The 25,363-nt window shown below is 34.0% G+C and overlaps 1 long non-coding RNA gene and 1 pseudogene across 2 annotated transcripts; one reads left to right on the top strand and one right to left on the bottom strand.

Moving 5' to 3' along the window:
* Positions 1-8,677: 8,677 nt before the first annotated feature.
* LOC145109922 (uncharacterized) lies at positions 8,678-10,713 on the bottom strand. 2 transcript variants are annotated; one of them, XR_013709337.1, is made up of 3 exons: positions 10,605-10,713; positions 9,074-9,437; positions 8,678-8,980 (listed from the first exon to the last, which is right to left on the bottom strand). It is a non-coding gene; the product is annotated as an uncharacterized LOC145109922 (long non-coding RNA). The 2 variants fall into 2 exon arrangements; XR_013709336.1 differs by having other exon boundaries at positions 8,678-9,437.
* Positions 10,714-20,215: 9,502 nt separating this feature from the next.
* On the top strand, positions 20,216-22,830 carry LOC145106438 (U-box domain-containing protein 17 pseudogene; annotated as a pseudogene).
* Positions 22,831-25,363: the final 2,533 nt, after the last annotated feature.

The following is a 25,363-nucleotide window of genomic DNA, read 5'->3' as shown; positions in this document are numbered from 1 at the left end:
CGATATCATCTTTGGTGGGACGGCTCATGACTGGTTGACATCCTCCTAGTCTGGCAGTAGCACCGTCAGTTTGAACTGGTGTAAGAACTGGGACATGTGGTCCTTCTTCTACGGATCGCCATACATCTCTACCAAGTCTCCTTAAGTATCTTTCCATTCTCTGAGACCAGTGATGATATTCATTTGCCACCAATATTGGGGCTCGATTAGAACCACCAACACCGTTGGAAACATTCAGAGATAACGATTGTGCCATTTTTCCTTGTTTTTTTTTTAAAGTTTTTTTTTTTTTTTTTTTTTAAGAATGAGCTTCAGTGGTATAGAAGGATTTCTGAAAGTCAGAGTTTAGTTTCAAAAGGCAACCACTATGGCTCTGATACCAATTGTAGAGACCCATTTTTATAACGAATGGTGAATGCGGAAGTAAGATATCTCGAGATTAATGGTGTCTTTGTAAGTATGAACACGAAGAACATATTATGAGTTCATGGAAAAAGGCTAAGAACAAAGAGAGAATAATAATAATAATCATGAAGAACATGGTGGGAGAGAAACTCTCCCTGGGTGGGAGAACCCACCAACTTTCTCTCTCTAGAGATTACATGCTGAGAAGTGCATTACATAAAAAGTGACCACCTCTCCCTTTATATATGAGGGAGAGTAAATACAACCTAAAATACAATAAGGGAAAATACAACCTAATAAACACTCATTATTTGTGGAGCATTTACATGCACCAACATTTTTCTAGAAGATTTTTTCTACAGCATGTTTATTATGATCATCATAAAAGGTATGATATTCATACATTCTACCTTTTATTTGTTGCTGTGAATCTTCAAATTAGTGCATATGGACGTGTTTATTTGTTTGCAAAAAGTCAATTGTCCTTGTTACTCTTTTGGGTAAAGAGTACTCCACTATTTATTCCCTCAAAAAGACAAAAACCATGTGACATTGTCCTATCCCATCACCTTTTGTCCACTAAAAACCCCCTGCACACTTTTCTTTTTGTCTTCCCAAGACCCACTTTTGACTTAGAATGCTTTATAAAAAGATTCCCACATTAAAATATGAATAAATGGCCTTTGCGGTACCATTTTTCATGAAAAAATAGCATTTTTCGTCATTTGTTCAGCCCTTCTTGGAGCCCCGAACCGCAGCCAAAAACTGCCTTCCAGAGTCTCCTAAGAAGCTTCCCCGCAGCCCCTCTCAGGCCTAAGTACCGCAGCCTCTTAGTCCAAACCGAGGATCCGAAGCCTACTCTTCCGTGCTGACCAAAAGCCTCCCCTGCTGACCGAAGTCCTTCAGCTCTACCTCAACTTCGGATCTGCTCTTCTTGGCTCGGACCGCAGGTTCGGACCGCAGGCATCTCCTTCCCGGCTCGCACCGCAGTTGCAATCAGCAGCTACCACAGCCTTTCCCTACCCACTTCGGTTCCCACCTCCTGGTCCACACCCACTTCTCAGCCTCCCATCCGCAACCAAGTCTCGTCCGAAGCCACCTCTTAGACCCGCAACCTCCCTTGACTTCGGCCCCTCTCAACTTCAGCCCTTTTCTTCTTCAGCCCCTCCCTCCTCCCTTTTCCTTCTTCCTCCTCCTCCCCCCTCCTCCCTCCTCCTTTCCTCCTCCTTTTTTTCTCCCCTCTCATCAGCCCTCCCCCTTCTTCTTTTTTAACCCTCTTATTTTTTTTAAACTTCATTTTTTTATTCAGCCATTTTTTTTAACGACAATTTTTTTTATTCAGTCAATTTTTTTTAACACCAATTTTTTTTAACGCCAATTATTTTTATTCAGCTAATTATTTTTTTTATGCCAATTATTTTATTTAGCCATTTTTTTTAAAACCAATTTTTTGTATTAAAACCAATTATTTTTTTAACACCAATTTTTGCCACAACCGAACCTTGGATTGTCACATCGGTTCATTTCATGCCGGTTATTATTGAAAGAATACTCCTACCGCAGTCGGACTTCATATTATTTTTTGTGATGCTTGCACCGCAACAGCGATTGATCAACAAAGTTGTTTCGCATTCTTCACTTTATGAGATTTTATGACTTGTCGCTCTTGATTTTTGGTTGACGAATCATGTATCTTGAGCATGTGGACTTTATTCTCTATTGAAGACCACTTCAAGTGTTCCGGAACCACAGTTTGGATATTTGGATATATTTTTGGCACAACAGATTATTCTCAGCACAGCTTCAGCAACTATGTCACCTGCCTCCTCATGACCGCAAGAGTCTCTCCTTTACTCTTTCTCGTTTCTTATCGAGACCCTTCATACATTTAGGGAGACCTTCTCTATTAGCTCTTGGTATCCGACACTCTCCATCCGATGATTTGTTGATTTTTGATATCCGGTCATTGGTTATCAAAAATAGGGAGAGAATATCATCCGGATTTGGTTATTATGATTGTTTGAGTTTGGATTTTTGAAGACTTTTGAAGACGATTATTTATTTAGTGATGCGATGTGGCACTTATTTTTGGTCTTTACGAATCAAATTTTTGGCATTACTCGATGTTTTCCGATTCAGATTATTTGTTATTCAGACTCTACCACAGGATGATTTGTGTTCGCATCCGGTTCAGATCTTATTGTTTCACGAGTTTGGATTTGTGATATGTTGAAGACGAAGATTATTTTGGCGATGTGACGTGGCACTTATTTTTGATCCTTGGATCAAATTTTTGGCATTGCTGGCCATGTCTTTTGACTCACATTATTTTTATCCGGACTTCATTTTATGGATGCTTCACATTTTTAGCAGGTTATTCTTTGAAGAATTTCGGTGTATTATGATTCGAGAACTCGAGATGTTTTTCAGACTTTTGAAGCCGAAGTGTTTCTTTTATTGGATCTTCTACTTACTCATGGTGACCTTCTTCTTCCGGTGATTATGACTGGTTTGAAGATTTGGATTTTATTTTTTTCTACTTCATTGGTTGTGCTTTGAAGCCGAAGACCTTCATTTCAGAGACTCATGGCCAGTTTTAGACTTCACAGACACTTCAGAGTTTCAGAGACATTTCAGCACTTGATTTCATTTTATTACCACACTTGCTAGTCGGATTACTGTATTATAGCTTTGTATCACTTATTGGATCTCTCATAATTTGTAAGCATTTAGGGAGAGAATGTTGGTGCATGTAAATGCTCCACAAATAATGAGTGTTTATTAGGTTGTATTTTCCCTTATTGTATTTTAGGTGTATTTACTCTCCCTCATATATAAAGGGAGAGGTGGTCACTTTTTATGTAATGCACTTCTCAGCATGTAATCTCTAGAGAGAAAAAGTTTGTGGGTTCTCCCACCCAGGGAGAGTTTCTCTCCCACCATGTTCTTCATGATTATTATTATTATTCTCTCTTTGTTCTTAGCCTTTTTCCATGAACTCATAATATGTTCTTCGTGTTCATACTTACAAAAACACCATTAATCTCGAGATATTTTACTTCCACATTCACCGTTCGTTATAAAAATGGGTCTCTACAGCCGATCGGATCTGGAAACTTTGTGTGTTTAGATTTATAAACGTTTAATTACGATATTAGAACTGGCATGTAATTTTTCGAAGTGATAAGGAGGAATACACGTCTAAACCTTCCTCTATCTATATTCTCGTCTCGACACACCAAACGACTGCTTTGGTGTGCAAAACATCATGGTGAAGACTCGTAGTGAATTGAGTAAATGGAGGAAATGAGAAGGCTTACGATACTGAGTGGTACCTATCGGAAGATATTGTAAGAGTGATATCTTGCCTTTAGAACGCGTCTAAGAAATAATACGTCTAGTACCGGAGAAATACACTTTCGATTAGTAGAAAGAAAGATTTTTGGTATAATCCATGAATTTATCCCATCGTCTGACATTTCCATCACCAACCGAGTTGAAACAGAATTGATTATTGAAGATACCCATGGAGGAAGTCCTAGTAGAGTATAGGGAAATTTTATGATTGTTTGGACACATTTTTATATGTTAATTTTTTTTTTGTGATAGTAACTTGGAAAGCTGCGAGACAATACTTGGGACGAGTATGAGTAGGTGTAAATGGTAGTAGAGGCCTATACTACCGGAAGCACAGGACTCGCACTTGGATCAGGGAAAGTCACAAGGTTACCAAGGCGCTAGTAATTGATTCCGTTTTGTTCATGTATGTCGTTACCATCGTTTCGGTAATGACTAAGAAGATGACTATTATTCTAACCCGAGTGGTCATATCATATCGAATCTGACTAAGATATGTATCCTACGTGGTTCAGATATCCAAAATCGATGTAGCATCTGACTTAAGTCAGAAGATTGAATTGAAAGATAATTGAAGCGATCAATAGAAGTATCGCAACCGTTGTTAAGATTAGAAGCTTGTACCTAGAAGTGATACATGCTAGAATGAGATTATATCACATTAGAACATGAAGGAAGGTATATTTCGTTCTGGAATTTGACTCTAAAAGACCTGAGTCTAAGCGTTGCATCATACGATGACATGTCATTAGAACATGTCCCATCGGTTTGTTACAGTAATCGAAGTAAAGACTGTTTCTGAAGGAGCAGGAGTCTCCAATAAGGATCGAGATTGTGATTTGAAGGTCACGATTGAAAGTACAACGTGAGATAGAGAGCGGGTGCAAGATCGAGCACCGCCTGCAGTCCAGAAGTCCAAGAGTTAGATACTCATTCGAAGGAACATAGGAGTTACGGTTATTACCTAGGATGAAAAATTAACATATGGAGTCATTATACAAGCCCTATTTCGTTGATGATTCCGAGACGTAATCATCCTAAGGGGGAGATAACTGTAACACTCGAAGATTCAGGTTAGTCAATTTAGAGACAATAAGCGTCAAAAATAACTTTTTTTGATATAAGATTATTTATAATAAATAATCTTGACCAAGTTATAGTATATGTCACAACGGTTCCGTACATATAAAGAACGTTGAAATCCGAGTTATAACAAAGAAGTTATGACCCGTCGAAGTTTTACGGCAAAACCGGCACGACACTGGGAATCGTAAAAAGTGAATTTACGATAAAATACTTTATAGCCTTAGCGATCTAAACGAAAGCCGTAGTATATATTAAACCGAGAGCGTGCATAAAAAGAACGCCCAAATCTGACTTCGTATGAGGAAGTTATGATTTTTCTAAGATTTGGCATAACAGTGCACAGCCCGGAATTCGAATTTTAGATCAGTCGATTTTTAGCCAAAATAATCTAAACAAGAAATGAATATATCGTTAATAGGAGTTAAACGATAAAAAGACAGTCGAAAACGGAGCTCGTATGCGAAAGATATGGACGAAACTTAGTCCCTACTCTTCAAGCGCGACGAATTCGATACAGTTTTGTAAATCTGAGATAGAGTGAGAATTAGTCGACATGATCTAAATGAAAGTTGTAGTACTCGTAAATACCAACGCGTGGATATAAAGAACGTCGATAATAGAGTTCGTATGCGAAAGATATGGACGAAACTTAGTCCCTACTCTTCGAGGGCGATAAATTCGATACAGTTTTGCAAATCGGAGATAGAATGAGAATTAGCCGACGAGGTCTAAAGGAAAGTTGTAGTACTCGTAAATACCAACGCGTGGATATAAAAAACATAGAAAACGGAGCTCGTACGCGGAAGATACGGACGGAACTTAGGGCATACTCTACAAGAAAACCCCTATAAATAAGAGATGAACTCTTCATATTTTCTTCACACCATAAGCTTTTCTTTCTCTCTCTAACTTCTCTCCAGACTCCCTAAACCCCCCTAAAGCCTAGGAAACTTCCCTAGCGCTAGAAGAAATCCTCGGAGCGCTCGACGGCTCCGAGAAGAAGAGCTTTTCGGCTCGGAAACGCTACTCCAGCGAAGCCCGGTTTTTAATAAAAACCCGCTGTAAGTGAGATACGCCTACCATACTTTAAATATAGCTTATATATAAATATAATATCGTTATTATGAACCTATAAATAAGATTTATCATTGATTCAAAGTCGTTATACTGATTGATCTACTTACGGGAATGATGTCTAGGTTGTGATTTAGTGAGGTGTTTAAAGTGGGATTTCCAAACAGTATACTTCGTATACCAAACGGACCCTACCTCCGATATGATCCTACGTGGTTGTTCCTTACTTGATAGATCATGAAATTAGACTTTGAGTTAATGATGAATCTAGACTAATAACTAGTCGCAATGAATATTACACTAAAATCTAGCGGTAATGATACTAGGTTTCGTCGAACGAAAATAAATTAATAGAAGCGAAGCGCTGTCTGAGTTCGGAATCACCACCTTAACAAGTGAGTTCATGGTTACTTTCATCTTACACATAGATATGAAATATTTTCTATAAATTACGTGCTATTTGTCTGAATACTTGATGTCTATGCTGGATGAACGATTTTATACATGTTTTAAATTATTTAAACTATATATGTATTTTATATCTACAAAATATGTTGGGTAAAACATGGGTAGATGAAATATGAGTTGGATAATGAAATGAGAGGTGATATAGACCATGAGATAAGGGTGAGAGGCGAACAATGAGAGAAGCCTTTTACCCAAGTGTTGGCCCCGTCATCTAGCAGAGTATGGATGACAACCACAGACTATTCTAGACAGTCCAGTGGGACACTAGCAGGCTCGCAACCTGTAGGTGTTGTGAATGATGTGTTCACCAGTGTACTCTAAAAACTCATTGACATGTATTGCGAGTGGACTCTCGAAAACGATACTGTAAATAAACGAGATAAACCCTGGCGACTATGCAGACTTAGTGCCTAAACCTTGGCAGCTGCGCCTAGAGGACAATATCGACAGCTGCGCCTAAATAGAGAATGTCATAATTCTGGCAGTTGCGCCTAATTGATAATATTAACAGTTGTGCTTGATAGCTGTGTCATTGACAACGACGGACTTTGTACCTATTCCTTAGGATAATCCTTAGGAATAAATGAACGAGAAATAGCTGATTCTTAGGGTAGATCCTTAAGAGTAAAGAAGATAATGGGGATGGGTAATTGGGTTGATTGTTTGATGTTTAAACATAATAATTATATTATTGTGGGTTGAAAACCCTATGTACTCACCAGGTTTCCCAACCTGACCCACTCAAGCTTATTTGTATCACAGGTGTCGATATGAAGCTACTTTACACTGAGAGATTTAAAAGAGATGTAAATCACTAGTGTAAATGAATGTAAGTTCTGTTTATGCTTATGTTTCTGTATTAACGATGACATCCCAATGTTTTAAAAATGAATAAAATACATTTTTCGGAAATGATTTGATAACATATTTATCATGTTTTTCTGGGAACAAATTCCGCAACACATTTCTTTAAAAGATACTATGATTTTCAAAATAAAGCATAAACAAATCAGTCTTTTCTGGCCGTGAAAATGGGGATGTCACACACACACACACACACACACACACATATATATATATATATATATATATATATATATATATATATATATTAAATAGTTGCTCATAAATTTTAGTTCCCAAACAAACAATTTATTTTTGGTTAGAGTTGATTAATATTCATGTTATATATTTTCTTTAATATTGAGTCTCTTGAAAACCGAATTGTAATTTGGTTGGTTCAGATTGAATTTATATTTAGTTTGAATTATTTGGATTCATGTTTTAAAAACTGAAATTAATTTGGATTCACTTGATTGAATCGAATCAAGTGGATCCATATTCGAATCAAATGGATCCATCTAAACAAATACCCCCTACTTTTAGTTGATGAACCGATTTAAAACCTAACTGAAATCGGCCATAAACTGAAACGAATCTTAGTCTTAAACAGTTAAAAATTAAAATGGGTGTAAAACTGAAGTGAAATCACTTTTTTATATTGTTACATATTTTGATATTATATACTCCCACCGTCCCAAAATTATTGTCCACAGACAAAAAACATACAGATTAAGAAAACATTAATTACCACTAACTATATACAATAAAATGACAGTTTTGTCATTACTTTGAATTGAAAGTTCCATTAAGTGCTTAGTTGATTAATTAATAATGAGGTAGTATTTTAATAAAAATGTTATTTATTTTTAGGAATGGACTATTATTTTGGGACAAACAAAAAAGAAAAGATGAACTAGAATTTTGGGACGAAAGGAGTATTAAAAAATTCACATATATTATAAAAAAGGCCAACCAGTGACCGGAAAAAAGTACAATTACAAAAGAAGAAACATAAATCGTCATACCAACAACTACCTAATGAATTTACAGATGCTAAATACCAAAAATGACAAAATTAGCCTGCGACAGAAGACATGTAATCAACATACAAAAGTGACATGCAAAGATTCTATGAGCTTTAAGGATAATCATAAGGGTTATTGAGATACATCACATGAAAGTTTTATGTTTGGTTTTAAATGACCATTTAACTTTCTTTTGTACCTGTAACACCATTAAACTCGAAAATTACCCATCTAAAACACCATTTTGCTTAAAATTATCAGGTTTTCAGGTTACATTTGCTCATGTGTACATTGACTTCTTATCGTCAAAGGTTTTCATAGTCATGTGGATGCCCCATGGAGTTTGACATTGATGAACCATCATCAATCTCACCACCACCACTACCACGTTCTGTTTCCTCCTACTACCACCGCCACCATCCATCAAGTGCAAAATCATTATATAAATAATCATTAAGTTTCTAAATTCAATATATTAGTTACTTAAAAAAATTTGATAAAAAAACTTAAAATGGTAGCAAGATGCCGGTAAATTCACTGCTAAACCTTAAACCCTGATAGCCGAACAAAACTCTTCCTCCTCTCACCTGCAAATGCTAAAGCTTTTTCCCCGGCGGCGACACGACCTCCACAGTCAAAACCAACCATCAATCCTCTTTATATTTCGTCATCTAACAAAATCTCATTTTGAAGACGACCCACCTTTTTCCCCAATCCTAAAACTATAAACCCCCAAAATCAGAACAACAAGAATCTCAAAGGAAATGCATCGAACAAGAAACTCCAGAACAAATTTTCTAAAAAATCAAATTTACCCTTTGATTTCAGGTACTCGTACTCCGAGATCAACCCTTCCGTCGAACCCATTGGTATCGAGAAACCCAAGATCATCTCATTTGGACCGGGTCGACTTAAACGGGCATGGACTGACACGGTGGCTCCGTTGCAGCAGGCTATCGACATCGCCAAGGTAGAAGAAGAAACCTTGAAAAGTACATGCCCTTTCATCTTGATTTTTCACTGGATGGATGGTGGCGGTGGCAGTTGGAGGAAACGGAAGGTGGTGGTGAGATAGACGATGGTTCTTCAATTTCAAAGTCCACGTGGACATCCATGTGGCTATGGAAACCTTTGACTATAAGAAGTCAATGTACACATCAGCAAATGTAACCTTGAAACCTGATAGTTTTAAGCAAAATGGTTTTTTAGACAGGTAATTTTCGAGTTTAATGGTTTAACAGGTACAAAAGAAAGTTAAATGGTCATTTAAAACCAAACGTAAAACTTTCACGTGTTGTTATGTCAATAACCCTAATCATAACATCATCAAAAACAGTTACCCAAAGGGCTAAGACTTTCAATATAGCCACCAAAAGACATGTAATTAAGAAAAAATCCACCAGTACGCCATAGAGATAGGCAGATAGCCTAGTCAACAAAGGCATGGAAAGACAAACCCCAGAGGATCAATCCAAGACAGAGACTAAAAGCAGTAAAAATTGGAACTCCATCATGACGAAACACTAATAACATGTATGAAAAGTGTAAGACATTAAGAAATAACGGATTTCATTCGCCCCATGGTTGGGAACTGATGATTGGCTTTGTCTACAAGGATTTTGGATACACCAAACAACACACCAAAACTCTTTGAAAAAAAAATCACAATACAAACCAAAAAAAAAAGAAAAAAAAAATACTAAACACCGCATAAACTAAGATATGTCTACCCTTATTCACATCACCGTTCTCTCTTTTCTCGGTGATCATTCAAAATTTTATTTAAGCATCATGAATGCATTTACTACCAATGAAAACCAAAACCATGAATTAATTAATTAATAGCCAAATATAATGCATTTTCACTCATGTTTTATGCTTTTTAAATTAACTATATTATTTAATAACTATAACTATTCTTCCTATTATATCATATAAAGATTATTCAAAATTAATAAAAAATTTAATATGATATTTTCTTGTCAATTATATATAGATATTTTCTTCTAAAGTGCCAACTATTATATTTTCATCTGCATAACCTTTTTTGCAATTAATTAGCTACAATACATATGTCAAATGAGTCTTGTTATCATGCACATTTACAGTCCATTACGAACCAACAACAAAGGGTATAAGTAAATGGATACATTCTCATAGTTACCTTCACTCATGAATTGATTCCAGTTTTAATTTGCAATGGATGAATTGATCTAGAACCTTATCATTAGACTGTAATCGTCCTTTAATTTCTATGTCTTAACACGTATCCATCTTATAATCAGATTTTGAGAGCATTATAGAGTTAGTGATGATATTTTAAGAGAATAGACGATAAACGGTTACCTTTTTCGAAACTATATGTGGATCCAAGCTCTAGTTCTCTAATTGAACACTAATTCAACTTCAATTTCTCGGTTGCCTTCCAAATCGCTTCTAATCCTTCTCCATCACTCCAAATCCTTAAAACGAGGATGAGTGGAGAGTATTGGAACTTATGTCCAAAAGTTTGGGCACTTGACACAGTCAGTCCATAAGTTTTCAACTTTTCTTATTATGTTCAAATAAACCCTATCACTTAACTAACTTATATTTACCATTTTGACGTTAATCAATTGACTTCTAAACAAAATTTTAATTAGGTTACACGTAATTTAAATATATTTACCTTTAAAAATCTTAATTTAACTTGAATTAGCTGTGAGACCCATATATATATATATATATATATATATATATATATATATATATATATATATATATATATATATATATATATATATATATATATAGAGGAATGATCATTTGAGAACTCATATATTCCCGAGAACCTGAGAACCAAATGATGATCGTTAGATCAAAATAAACGATGGTTAGGATGCTTTGTGGCATTTTTGTAAATATATGGGAAAGAAAAGGCACGGGGGCATGTTTTTTGAAAAAGAATCACGGCATTTTAGGAATGGAAAAATATTCATACCCACTAATCGGATTGAATCACGTTAGCCACTGCCCTATCTCTCTCGCTCTCTTCATCCCGCATCCCTTTAATCTTCATTCCACCTCCTGCAATTCACACTTCAGCTTGTCGATGGTGAATCGAAGAAACAATACACCGACAATGTACTATGGTTCGTCAGATCGATGACATTCCTCACAAATGGGGATTTTATTAAAGAATAGCTACCTAGGATTTGCGGAGGGTTGGAATTGCTTTCAATTTCTAATTTTTTGATTTAATTGTGTAGCCGATTTGCCGATCATAATGTAATCGGAGATGAAGAAAAAGAAACTCGAATGTAATCGCCACCCGAGAGAGAAAAAAATCAACCACAGAGATGGCTTCTTCTTTCTTACTCACGGTGGTGGTTGCGCTCTTTGTGATGTCTGTATCTGTGTCGACGGCACAGACGTAGGCCCAGACGTGTGCGTCGAAGCTAATCATGTGCGCTCAGTACCTCAACGCCACCACAAAGCCGCCCAACTCCTTTTGCGATCCGATCAAAGAGGCGGTGGCCACCGATCTACAATGTTTGTGTAACCTCTATGAGAATCCTGCCTTCTTGTCTGGTCTCGGAATCAATGTTGCTCAGGCACTTCGTCTTCCTCAATTGTGTGGAATCTCCTCTGACACTACCACCTATAACAACACTACTAGTTAGCAATCGTTTTCCTTAAAATTACTTTTTCGCTCTAGCTTTTTAGATCTCACGATACCAAATCAGTATTCAGTGCGATGTTTTTTGATCCACCTTAACAACTCGTCACTGAACTGCATTCTTTCAAAGCTTCCATTTTTTTATCTTCATTTTGGCGTGTTGAATAGGTTTCTCATATTATATAAACCGATAAAAATCATCTTTCCATCTATTTTTTGATCTTCATTTTCATTGATATCACATTCTATGTGTTTTTTAGCATTTCCACTGAAGAAAGGTTGGAGCGATTGAGAGAAAGTATCAGTGGCTTAGATCTTGAATCTTGTGATGTGTATGAGCATGACAATAAAATTCTTAGAAGAAGAAGAAGGAAAAGCAAGTGGTGTTTCAGCTGAACATGGAGATAAGTTATTGTTGAATGGAAACAGAGAGACTCTACATGATTCTATCACTGAAACACTAGTTACAGATGATGATAAGGTTGTAGTTGTTTCTGAAGTTTGTGATGCTTATGTTTATGATATAGTTAACAATGATCAGCCATCTCAAAGGCAGATACCAAATGCAATTTTGCCTCTTCTACGTTATCAACAATATGATAGCTCAGAATCTTCCTTGAGGTATTTTATAAATTGTTGATATTTGGAATACAAGAAATATTATTGTAATACATTAAACTTAATGCAGTTTACAAGGCTCACCTAGTGAAGATAGAAACTTCAGGAGCGAGCTTGATTTAGCATAAATGGAGGAAACATAGTTCTCTAGCCAAGAAGATAGTGATCATGATGAGATTCTTGATTGGGCCAAGGTATTTTCTTCTATTCATCTTCTTCTTTGACTTTCCTGTTGACCTCTTCTTGTTAAAGATTCTCTTTTCTATGTGTTACATTTTGAGGATCAAGGGCCTGGCCTTGAGGATCAACACATGGAGTCATCATATCAGGACGTTGATACATGTTGGAGACTTGAGCATCGATCCCCATGGCAACAAGATCTGGAAGTTTAAGGAATTTGAGTTATAAGAAACAATAATTTTAATTGTTTCTTATATTTCGGTACTCTGGACACCATCAAATCCATTCGAGTTATTGTGTGTGTTTATCTCTCTTTATATTAATGTTTTTACTCATGTAATTTGTGTTTATCTCTCTTTATATATATCATTTCTCTTATTGTGTGTGTTTAACTGTGTGTATGTTTCTTGAACCTAAGTTACGTATTTAATTGTGTATGAGAGTCTGTTACCAAATCGGTCCTACAAAAGATGAAATCACTTCCTCAGCATCTGCAAGATCCTTCCTAAATGCATGCCTTACACAATATGTTGAAGGCACGATTCTTTCAAACAAAATCCTCCCCTCTTGTTGTTGATGACCGGCTGAGCTTCAAATCTAAATGTTGAAGAATCAAGACTTGATAAGTGTACAAGGTAAACACAACAACACCTCAACTTTATGGAATTTGATCATAATCAAGACTTGATAAAGTAATTCCATTCCTTTACATGATTCCATCATACCAATTACATGTGATTCATATGTAAATCACATATGAATTACATGTGATTCACATATGAATTACATGTGATTCACAAGTGAATCACATATGAATTACATGTGATTCACATGTAAATCATAAGTGAATCACATATGAATTATATGTGATTCACACATGAATTACATGTGATTCACATGTAAATCACATGTAATTGACATATGATTCACATGTAAATCACATATGAATTACATGTTATTCACATGTAAATAACATGTAATTCACATATGAATTACATGTAAATCACATGTAAATAACAAGTGAATAACATATGAATAACATGTGATTCAAAAGTGAATCACATATGAATTACATGTGATTCACAAGTGAATTATATGTGATTCACATGTAATTCACATATTAATAACATGTAATTCACATGTAAATCACAAGTGAATCACATATGAATTACATGTGATTCACAAGTGAATCACATATGAATTATATGTGGTTCACATATAAATCACATGTAATTCACATATTAATAACATGTAATTCACATGTAAATCACAAGTGAATCACATATGAATTACATGTGATTCACAAGTGAATCACATATGAATTATATGTGATTCACATGTAATTCAGATGTAATTACATGTGCATTTTTCTGAGTGTTCTTGCATTAATCAAAATTTTTAATTTTCTTATAGATTTTGAAGAATTTGTGGAAAATATTGAAGAGGTGAAAAGTGATAAATTGAAGAAAATATGAAAATCTTGATATGAAGAAATGATAACACTCTGAATCTTCGTAGCATTTTTTATTTTTTATATTTTATTTTGTATCGAATAAAATACTTGTACTATTATGTTTATAGTTTGATTAATAAAAATGAGATTTTTTATGATTTACTTACGAATATTATAGTATAAGAAATATGCATATATTCATTTGAAAAAAATATGCATATATGCACCTAAAATGTTGATTTTTTTTTTGTTAAAAAAATAGAGTTTTTTTTTAAATATTTTAGTTTTTTTATAAATTTATTGATTTTTGAAAATTTATATCTTACACAAAAATGCAGTTTTTTTTTAAAAAATATAGTTTTTCATGAAAAAGTTGCACTTTTTTTTGAAAAAAAATTGCAGTATCTTAGAAAAAAATGCAGTTTTATTTTTTTTAAATTGCAGTTTTTTTAATGTAGTAATTTTTTTTAAAAAAAAAATTGAAGTTTTTTAAAAAAAAATTCAAATTTTTAAAAATTTATGCTTTCTAAAAAAGTTAAAAAATCTGCACTTTAAAAAAAAAACGAAAATTAGTTTTTTTTATAAAAAAATCCGAAAATTTGTTTTATAATGTTAATTTGAGAGCTTTTTATTAATATTTACAATAATATAAAAAATTAAGTTGGATTGGTATGATGACGATCATGCCCTTAATGAGTTAGTTTTGATCCAACGCTCCACGTTTAGTTCTCGGGTTCTCGGGAAACTATGAGTTCTCAACCGATCTCACCCATATATATATATATATATATATATATATATATATATATATATATATATATATATATATATATATATATATACACACACACGAGGGTTCAATTGAGAAAAAAAAAGGTTGAGAATAGGGGATTCATTCTCAGCCACTCATTTATTTTTGCCGCAAAAGCCTCGGTCGTACCAGCGGAAATGGGAAGGAATAGACATGTGTTTTCCAACAAAACATGTTTCCTTAAACTATGCTAATCATTACCTTAATATATATACAAAAATATAGTTTTTTCCTTTTTTTAATTTTTAAGAAGCTATTTTTATCGAAAAATGATTTTAAATATACCAAAATTCATGATTTTTTATTCTCTACAAATAGACATGCATATTGATATAGTTTTAAGATAAAATAAAAAAATTATTATTTTTTTATATTTTCAGCTATCGTTATTCATAAGTGAATAAAAATGCATCAGATCTTTACTACAGTACATTCGTTATTCACTTATGAATAAAAATATATGATTAATTCTTTTTCCAGTTTAAGTATCACTCATATATGAATATATCATATAATAAACATAATATATTCATATTTAAATATTAGACGATACATTCACTTGTGAATATTACATAATATATTAACTTGTGAATATTACATAGTATATTCACTTGTGAATATTAGATGATATATTCACTTATTAATATTAGATGATATTCTCATATGTGAATATTACATATTATATTCACTTGTGAATATTAGATGATATATTCACTTATGAATATTACACAGTATATTCACATATAAATATTACCAGGTGGTTTCACAATATATATATATATATATATATATATATATATATATATATATATATATATATATATATATATATTATGTTATTCACATATGAATAACATACATACTTGCATATCTGTTTTGTGTTTTTAATAATCATATATTGATTCTGGTGAGAAAACATTTTCATATGTGAATATAACGTGGTAATTTAGTTTATGCATTTTATCAAACAGTTGGAGTGCATACAAATTAACTTTTTTAAAATTGTTAAAAACATGATACTTCTGATTCAAGTTATCAATTCCAAATCATCATATACTTCCGATTTCGACTTTGAAGCGTGCAATTCTGATTTGATTTCATTCCAACAAAAAATCCGATTTCAATTTTGAAACCTTGAAATCCCGATTTCAAATTTCTTTGTAATACTGATAATCAAGACGCGAACTGTTCCAATTAGAATATATGTTCCAATTTTAAAAGCTTCCGACTTCAGATGCGACATCCTATGTCTGATCGATTTCACATTTTGATTTTGATTTCCGAAAATCTGATTGGGAACCTGTGAGTATCGATTCCGAGTCGTTCAATGTCGATTGTGACTGCGAGTCTAGAACTCCAATTCCAATTTCATGAACAACGAAGAAATTCCGATTCCAACTGAGTTCGTTTGCGAATCTGGGAAATTCCAATTCGGAGTATTCAACAAAGAAATCGATGTTACGTATTTGAGTTTGAAGGTTATTATCATATTTACAAGTTTGCCACTGTGTCTTTTTATGCTTAGATTAAATGAGTGGCTGAGAATGATTCCCTCATTCTCAACCTTTTTTATTTCCTCAATTGAACTTACCTCTCTCTCTCTCTCTCTCTATATATATATATATATATATATATATATATATATATATATATATATATATATATATATATATATATATATATATATATATATATATATATATATATGAAGGTATAGCCATTTAGAAAATTTGAATTTATAAGGAAAGTGAAAAAAATAATGAATTATTGAAATTAAAATGTTAATTTCTCATTTATATTTAAATAAATAAACAAAAAAATAACTAGACTTCAATTTACGAATTTTTAAATTGAAAGGAAAGTTGCATTACTAAAATTGATATGCGTTTATTTTTAAATTTATTACAGTTTTTATATTTAAATGCTTTATGGAATTTAATAAAATAGAAAAAACCATAAAGATATTTGGAAAAAATTTAACTTTAAATAAATATAAAATGACATGTGATAAAATAAATAAGAGTTTGACATGTGGCTAAAAATATTCTTATTTTATATATTTAAGTAAATTTTTTTCTTTTTTTTTTACATTAACTTCATTTATACATTTAATTTATTAAAATTACTTTATTATTTATTTATTTTTCATTTTTTTCTAATTTTAATAAAATTTAAAATTAACCTTAAAAGACGGTTGATACATGATGGACTTTAATTTGCTTTGATTTAATAAAAGACAAATAAAACAAATTTACTTAGTTATTTGACTGAATAGTTAAATTTATTTTAGAAAAAACATCATAAATGGTCCCTGTGGTTTCCCAAAATCTGAAGTTTAGTCCCCGTGGTTTAAAAACGTCATAGATGGTCCCTGTGTTTTCAAAACTTTTGACTATTGGTCCTTATTGTTAACTCCGTTAACTTTTGTCCGTTAACTGAAGGACATTTTCGTCATTTCACTACCACAAGGACCATTTCTGATGCTTTTTCTTATTTTTTTAAAAAAAGAAAATAATTAAATAAAAGGTCTCTCTCTCTCTCTCTCTCTCTCTCTCTCTCTCTCTCTCTCGTCATCACCTAGATACATCACCTCATTTCCCTTCCCTAATTTCTATTTCCATTTTAGATCTGCAGGTGGCCATCTCGTTCCCTTTTTCTCAACCTGCAATTAAAGGAAAAACACACAAACACAAACACACCCACAAAACTGCACTTGAAGGAAAAAACACATCACATACACATTAGAGGCGACGAAGGCGACATATGCCCCCTAATATCTTGACGAAGCATTTCAGTTCAATCCATTGGAATCTTTGATCCCATGTAGAATCAGAGATTTAGGAAGTTTTTCAAGCACCATTTGATTCAACACTAAGTCGATTGATTTCTCATCTATTTTGTAATCATCATTTGAATTTGTTACTCGATTGAAAAAAAAAAAGAAGCTAGATTCAGGGGATGTCTAAGTAAAACCACAACACGTTTCAGGACCAAAATTGGAAAAAGAAGAAGTTAGATTTAGGGGAAGAAAAAAAGAAAAAGAAAGCAAACCTCGACTTCCATGGCACTGAATCCGAACCCAGAATCACCTTCAACAACAACTACAAGCCGATCAGGCGAAGCTATTGCTGCTGCAATACAATACCCTAAACCAACACCCATTGTCCCCCATGTTCCTGCATCTAAACAAGTTCTGGGTTCCATTTGGACCAAAACGGATCGACCCACATCCATGGTGTTAGCCCCTTCTGAAACCAATATAGGAGCAGGACTACCTAAACTAGCAATGGCTTCTCTGATAATCCTCATTGGAGTCAAGAAATCAACGGTAACATTAACATTTGAGGCTCAAATCTGTTATTTTGATCGGAAAAATGGGCCACACCGCCATGGCTGTAACAACGGTTGCCCCACCAAGATACAGGATGAAATTTCACAATTTCCCCAATTTGATGCTCAGATCAACTACAAAAAACAAAATCATCACAACCTCCTTATAACCAAATCCAATCTACAGGCGACAAATTATAAAAAGGAACATGAAAGTGGAATGATGAACGAAAGCGAACAGAAAGAGTCTAAATCGATCTGATCAAACTTTGGCACTAGCGGTAGCTGAATCGAATCACAAACCCTGTTCTATTTTCTGGTGCTAAATTTCTCCCCTCTCTCACTTGATTCTCTTTCTCACTCAGTAACCTGCACCAAGAAACCCACTAGCTCCCTTGAATAACTGTCGAGTGATCGAAAAATGATGGACATAAGGGAATGGAGGTTGTTGGTGAATAGACACGAGAATATGAAGAATAGGGTGGGGGAGTCTAAAAGGGGTGTTTTTCCGAGAGAGAGAGAGAGAGAGAGAGAGAGAGAGAGAGAGAGAGAGAGAGAGAGAGAGAGAGAGAGAGAGAGAGAGTGTGTGTGTGTGTGTGTGCGTGTGTGTGAGAGAGAGAGAGAGAGAGAGTGAGAGAGAGAGACCTTTTATTTAATTATATATATATTTTTTTTAAAAATAAGAAAAAGCATCATAAATGGTCCCTGTGGTAGTGAAATGACGAAAATGTCCTTCAGTTAACGGACAAAAGTTAACGGAGTTAGCAATAAAGACCAATTGTCAAAAATTTTGAAAACACAGGGACTAAACTTCAGATTTTGGGAAACCACAGAGACCATTTATGATGTTTTTTCTTTATTTTATAACTATTATTATATATTCAAGATTTTTATGATTTTTAGTGTGACCCAGTCTTACATATAACTAGTAGTATAGTCATTTGTTTATATCTTTCTCATTATTTCCAATATACTTCTATTTGCACAAGTGATAAAACATTGTACAAATGGTGTTAAACATCTAACAACACATTTTGTCTCCACAAATCCAATATTAATATTTAATTAGTGAATATATTATCCTTTATTTCAATATCATTAAACACGGGTCATAGATTTTAATCATTTGTTTATCCAATGTGGTTTTTCGGTTTGTGAAGTCAAATAAATGAAACAAACTTCACTTTACTTGTCCAGAGTGTTTTTTTTTTCACTCAGATTATTTTTCAGAATACTGCAACATAAAAAATAAAAAAATAAAAAAAATTAACTTAAATATGGGTCGACTTATGGGCCATTATAGCCCATTTCGCACATATATTCTACGAAATTGATGGTTAGCATTGAAAATGTCTTTTTTGTTTGTCAAAAAAAAAAAAATTTATGTAAAACAACAAAATTTATTTTCTCTGCATTTGCCAAGTAGCTGAAAAACTAGCTTATTTTCGAGTTTTGAAGTTTTTTTGGATTGTCGTATTTGGTAAGCTAAAAATTACTTGGAGTAGCTTTTCAGGGGTTTTTTTTTACAAACTTCCCAAATATACCTTAATTAATTATTGAAAACTTATTTTGGAAAATACATTTTTATGTAGTTTTATATTTTTCAGCTAGCTTATCAGCTAGTTTTTACCAAACAATCTTTTTATCGATTAGCTTATCAGCTAGTTTTTTTAACCATCAGCTTTTCATGAGCTTTTCAACTAACATGCCAAATCAAGACTAAATTTTAAGTCTTTCTACTAATTATTAACATATATTTAAGTTATATAATTAGTATTAAAAAAAGGTTTAGTAAAATGCAATTTCCACAGACGCAATACAAAAAATTATTTTTATATAAATTTTCATTACTTTAATTTTAAACAAGTAATAGAATTAATGGGTCAAAGAAAAAAGGAGGCCATTTACAGTTTTTCTTCTACGTTAGTTTCGCGTCTCTCAATTTTCCTCACAAATGCTCCTGAGTCCTGAGTCCTGAGTCCTGCTCTCCACAAGCGGATTTTGTCAAAATTCTCACTGTATATGTAGCCTATCCTTCCCTCGCACCTTCCCTTTCATTTCCTAACAATTATATTTATAAGAAAGATCAAATCTTTTGCAAATCCTGTCACTAAATTCAACCAACCCCATCGAGAAATCGAAGAAAGAATCACGAAACTGTTTACAGAGCACCATTTTTTTTCTTTGCTTTTCTTTGCTTTAAGCAATGGCGTCGGCTGCCATATTTTCATCCTTACGCCGGAGCAGGTCGCCGACGTTAGAAGCTTGCTTAACGCCGGTGGATCTAGAAAACGATGTCGTTGCCTTATTGAACCACTTAACCGCTGTCTCATCGGACCTCATCTCTTCATTCTCCGGCAAACGCCCACCGTTTCAGAAAAAGAATTCCCAATCTTTGCTGCGGAAGATAGAATTGTTCGTCGTTTTGTTGGATTCTGTCCGGGATTCAACCTCCGATTTTCCTTCAACGGTGATCTTATGCTTCAAGGAGCTTTACCTTCTGCTTAACAGGTCCAAAATTTTGCTTGACTACTGTGCTCAATCCAGTAAGTTATGGCTTTTGCTTCAGAATCATTCGGTTTCTGGACATTTTCATGATCTTAATCGAGAATTTTCAACGCTTTTAGATGTTATCCCGTTGTACAAACTGAATAATTTATCCAATGATGTTATAGAGCAATTAGCTTTGTTACAAAAACAATCAAGAAACGCTAAATTGTTCATAGATAAACATGATGATGCATTACGTTTAAAGTTGTTCAAGATGTTGAACGAAATTGAAACAGGGAGAATCCCTTCTGTACAAGAATTCCATGAATTCTTCGTCAAAAAATTGGGGATTCTTGATGCTACGAGTTGCAGAGCTGAACTAGAATTCTTGGAAGAACACATGCTGAATCACGAAGACGATATCGAGCCTTCAGCTTCTATTCTTAGTGGGTTTATCGCAATGATCAGATACTGTAGATTCTTATTATTCGGATTCGAAGAAGATGAAGTAGAAATCACAAGAGGACAACGATTACAAAATTCGAAGAAACGAGCGTTGATTTCAAAAGAAATCGCCGATACTTTTATAACAATTCCGAAAGACTTTTGCTGCCCGATTTCATTAGAATTAATGGCGGACCCTGTGATAATCTCATCCGGGCAGACTTACGATCGAGTTTCGATTTCAAGATGGATCGAAGATGGCCATTGTTCATGTCCGAAATCCGGACAACTTCTTCTTCATAAAAAGCTTGTACCAAATAAAGCACTCAGGAATCTAATTACACAGTGGTGCATAGCTCACCGGATTCTTTACAGTCCGCCGGAGAATTCAGATATGGCTACTGAATCTTTTCCGGCAGCCCCAGCAAGCCGGGCGGCGGTGGAAGCAAATAAAGCCACCACACGGCTCCTTATTCAAGAACTGCGAGATGGGTCGGTTTCCGGTAAAGCCATGGCTGCTCGTGAAATCCGATTATTGGCAAAAACCGGTGGAGAAAACAGAGCTTTTATAGCGGAATCCGGTGCAATTCCATATTTAAGGATTCTTCTCTTTTCCCAAAGCGTCGTAGCCCAAGAAAATGCTGTGACAGCAATGCTGAATTTATCGATACACGATGATAATAAGAGTCTGATTATAGAGGAAGATGGGTGTTTGAGATCGATCGTTCACGTTTTAAGATTCGGGCATACGGTTGAATCCCGAGAAAATGCCGCCGCTACATTGTTCAGTCTTTCCGCCATTCATGATTACAAAAAGAAGATCGCCGGAGAAAATGGAGCTATTGAGGCATTATCGGCTTTATTATCTAAAGGAACACTGAGAGGGAAGAAAGACGCGGTTACCGCTTTATTTAATCTCTCGACACACACCGAAATCTGCACGGAGATGATCGGATTTGGTGCAGTTCGAGCTTTAATCGAGGCATTAGGATGTGAAGAGGTGGCGGAAGAAGCTGCCGGAGCTCTGGCGTTGATTGTCCGGCAACCTGCCGGAGCCGCTGCAGTTGGGGCGGAAGACTTGGCGGTAGTCGGTTTAATCAAGATGATGAGGTGTGGGACGCCCCGAGCGAAGGAGAACGCGGTGGCAGCTTTACTTGAGCTTTGTCGGAGTGGCGGTGTTCAGGCGGCTGAACGGATCTTGAAAACTCCGGCGATGATTGGTTTGCTTCAGGGTTTGTTGTTTACGGGAACAAAACGGGCACGGAGGAAAGCGGCGTCTCTAGCTAGGGTTTTCCAACGATGTCATAATGCTTCATTGCATTATGGTGGATTGGGTGTTGGTTATGCCTTTGCCGGAGACTCTGCCACTGGAAACCCTGATTCAGGGTTTTCCGGTGAGACGGTGACAGTTTCGATGTCGATGTCTGTCTCAGTTTCGTGATAGATGGAAATTGATTCCACACAATTTTACGAATTTTCTACTTTTTGTATCATCACTAATTCGTTCATTAACTAAATATAGTATTAAATATAACAATTTTGCCTTTTCTTTATCTAAACATTATGAGTTATGAAATATATTTTATAATAGCATTATACTTTTAATTATATTAAATATTGTATCATGAAAATCTACTAATTATAGTAGTAGAGACTAGAGATTATATAAGTGTACTAAATAGATTATAAATATTATTCCGTACAAATGAATAAAGGGTTGGATTTTAGGAATCTTGGGGTGCCAATGAGAATGAAAATGGCACTTTGATGAGGAGTCAAGTCTTTGAATGATGGGAAAGAGGACCACTTTGTGAGGTAGATATTTTACTTTTATTATGCATCACTCATATTTTTCCCCTTTTCTTTAAATATACATTTCGATATTCTATGATGTACTTGGAGACTTCTACTTAAAGAAATATAACTACATTCTTTTTTAATAGTTGAAGTCAATACTACCTTTTCTATTCACTTTTATGGTAACCTTTGATTTCGAGGGAGTCCATTGTCTTTCATTTTTCTTCTGAACCATTTTTGATATGATTTTCATTTCTCACATCATTGTCACTAAGGTGACAAATCGGGTCATTGTGTTGTGTTTTTATCTAACACGACAATGTTTTATGTAACACGAACACGGTGCAACACGATGTCATGTTTTTTTAACTAACACGAAAACGAACCGATTAAAAAACGACAAACACGACACGATATGATAAAGATACATGAAATAACAATTAGTTTATTTAATTAATACTTAATCATACATAACACGAAAAACACGACAAACAAATGCTAAACCGTGTCACTTTCATGTCGAATTTTGAACACGAACACAACACGGTACAACGTCGTGGTTTTTACACTTGACACGAACATGACACGAACATGAATTCGAATTTCAGTTTTGTCCCAATTTTGTTCGTATTGTGTATTTTTGCCGTGTCGTGTGATCAGTTATCACCCCTAATTGCCACAATTTTCTTCTCCTTTTACTTCTAACCCTCTCATCTCAAAACACATGCAAATCCATCTTTTTTATTCTCTAAACCAATACAATTTTTAATTTTAAAATAAAAATAAACTAATCAAATTCATAAAAAACTAATTCACAAAATATTAAAAACATATAAAACTAATTCACAAACAAATTAAAAACATTCTAAACTCTATATAATCAAGTATACAAACATAACGTACAAGTAACAAATATCAATTTTGAAAATGATAAAACGACTTACTTAACCCGCAAAATGATGGATCTATACGGAACCACATGAGAGAGAATGATGTTCTATGTGGTACGTCTGGTAGGGCACAACAACAGTATTTATATAGGTTCTCATTTATTAATTTTGCAATTCAATCAATGTTTTTGTCCTAATTTAGCTTCAATCTTACTTAACAACGAAGCAAAAAACCAAAATCTTTGAGTCATACAAAGATTATTATGATAAATATAACAGATAATCACAAAATAACCAACATGGGAGGGTGATTTTATCAAAATAAGCATTTTTTTTCTCTACATGTCAATATAGCCATTTTTTTTGCAATTTGTCAACTGTAACTATCATTATTGTTGTTAAACAACTTCTTTTTCTGATTAAGAATATTTGACAATGGTATTGCGAAATGCTTCCGGATTGCCAAAGGATTTTCCAAAATATCTTAGAAAATTTATCATGACAATAAGATTTCACAATGTTCTTATGAAATGTACTTTAGCATTCCAAAATCATAAAACTGTGGCCAAACTACCATCTTAGTTTGTCCTCACAAAATGTCAATTTCATTGTAGTGATATATTCAAAATTGTTGGTATTTATCTCCCAATAGTCTTTCTTACTAAATTGGATGGTTGTCGTGGTAGAATCATTTTTAGCAAAATAGATAACTAAATTGGATGGTTGTCGTCCAGGTAGAATCATTTTTAGCAAACTAGATAATTTAAGTTAAATATTCCACAAATTAAACGCCTTTCGTAGAACATGATTATTACATGTTCTTTTTCCTTGCAAGAATTTTTCAAAAAAAACAAAAAAAAAAACCTTATGTTTTATAGGTTGTATCATGTCTAACACAAGAACAAGTGAAAACAATGAAAGAAAATTAGCAAGACTAATGTACTAAGAAAAAACATAAAATAATTGTTTACGACATAGACATGATCAGTGTAACAATGAAGGGGCTGAGGAGCAGTAGACCACTCCTTATTGGCTGCCATATAAACCACTCCATCGGATGCTACATGGTCCAACCCTTCCCATCTATTTTTTTTTTTTTTCCACTAGCACGATTTAGGCTATTGATAATAATTTGATATTACCCTATCTTATTTGTCCGTGTTTGACTTTTATAACAACTAGACTCGGTCATTCATCTCAATATATGTTAAAGACTTCTCCTCAATATTTATTGTAAAAAAATCTAGTATGTGTGTTAAACTAAACCGTTTGTCTACGGACCGTAATGATTTCTTCGGTATTTCGAGGGTAAACTAATAAGATATCAAAACCAACATTTAGATAACATGTTGAAGTCTCAAATAAACCAGACATAATCTCATTTACCTCAACATATTATCAAAGAATTTTTTGTTTTAAAGTTTTGGTCTCGGC

The sequence above is a fragment of the Lactuca virosa genome, chromosome 4 (assembly GCF_052849685.1).
Source record: "Lactuca virosa cultivar CGN04683 chromosome 4, Lactuca_virosa_CGN04683_v6, whole genome shotgun sequence".
Lineage (NCBI taxonomy): Eukaryota > Viridiplantae > Streptophyta > Magnoliopsida > Asterales > Asteraceae > Lactuca > Lactuca virosa.
This window is presented reverse-complemented; position numbering and strand designations above follow the sequence as displayed.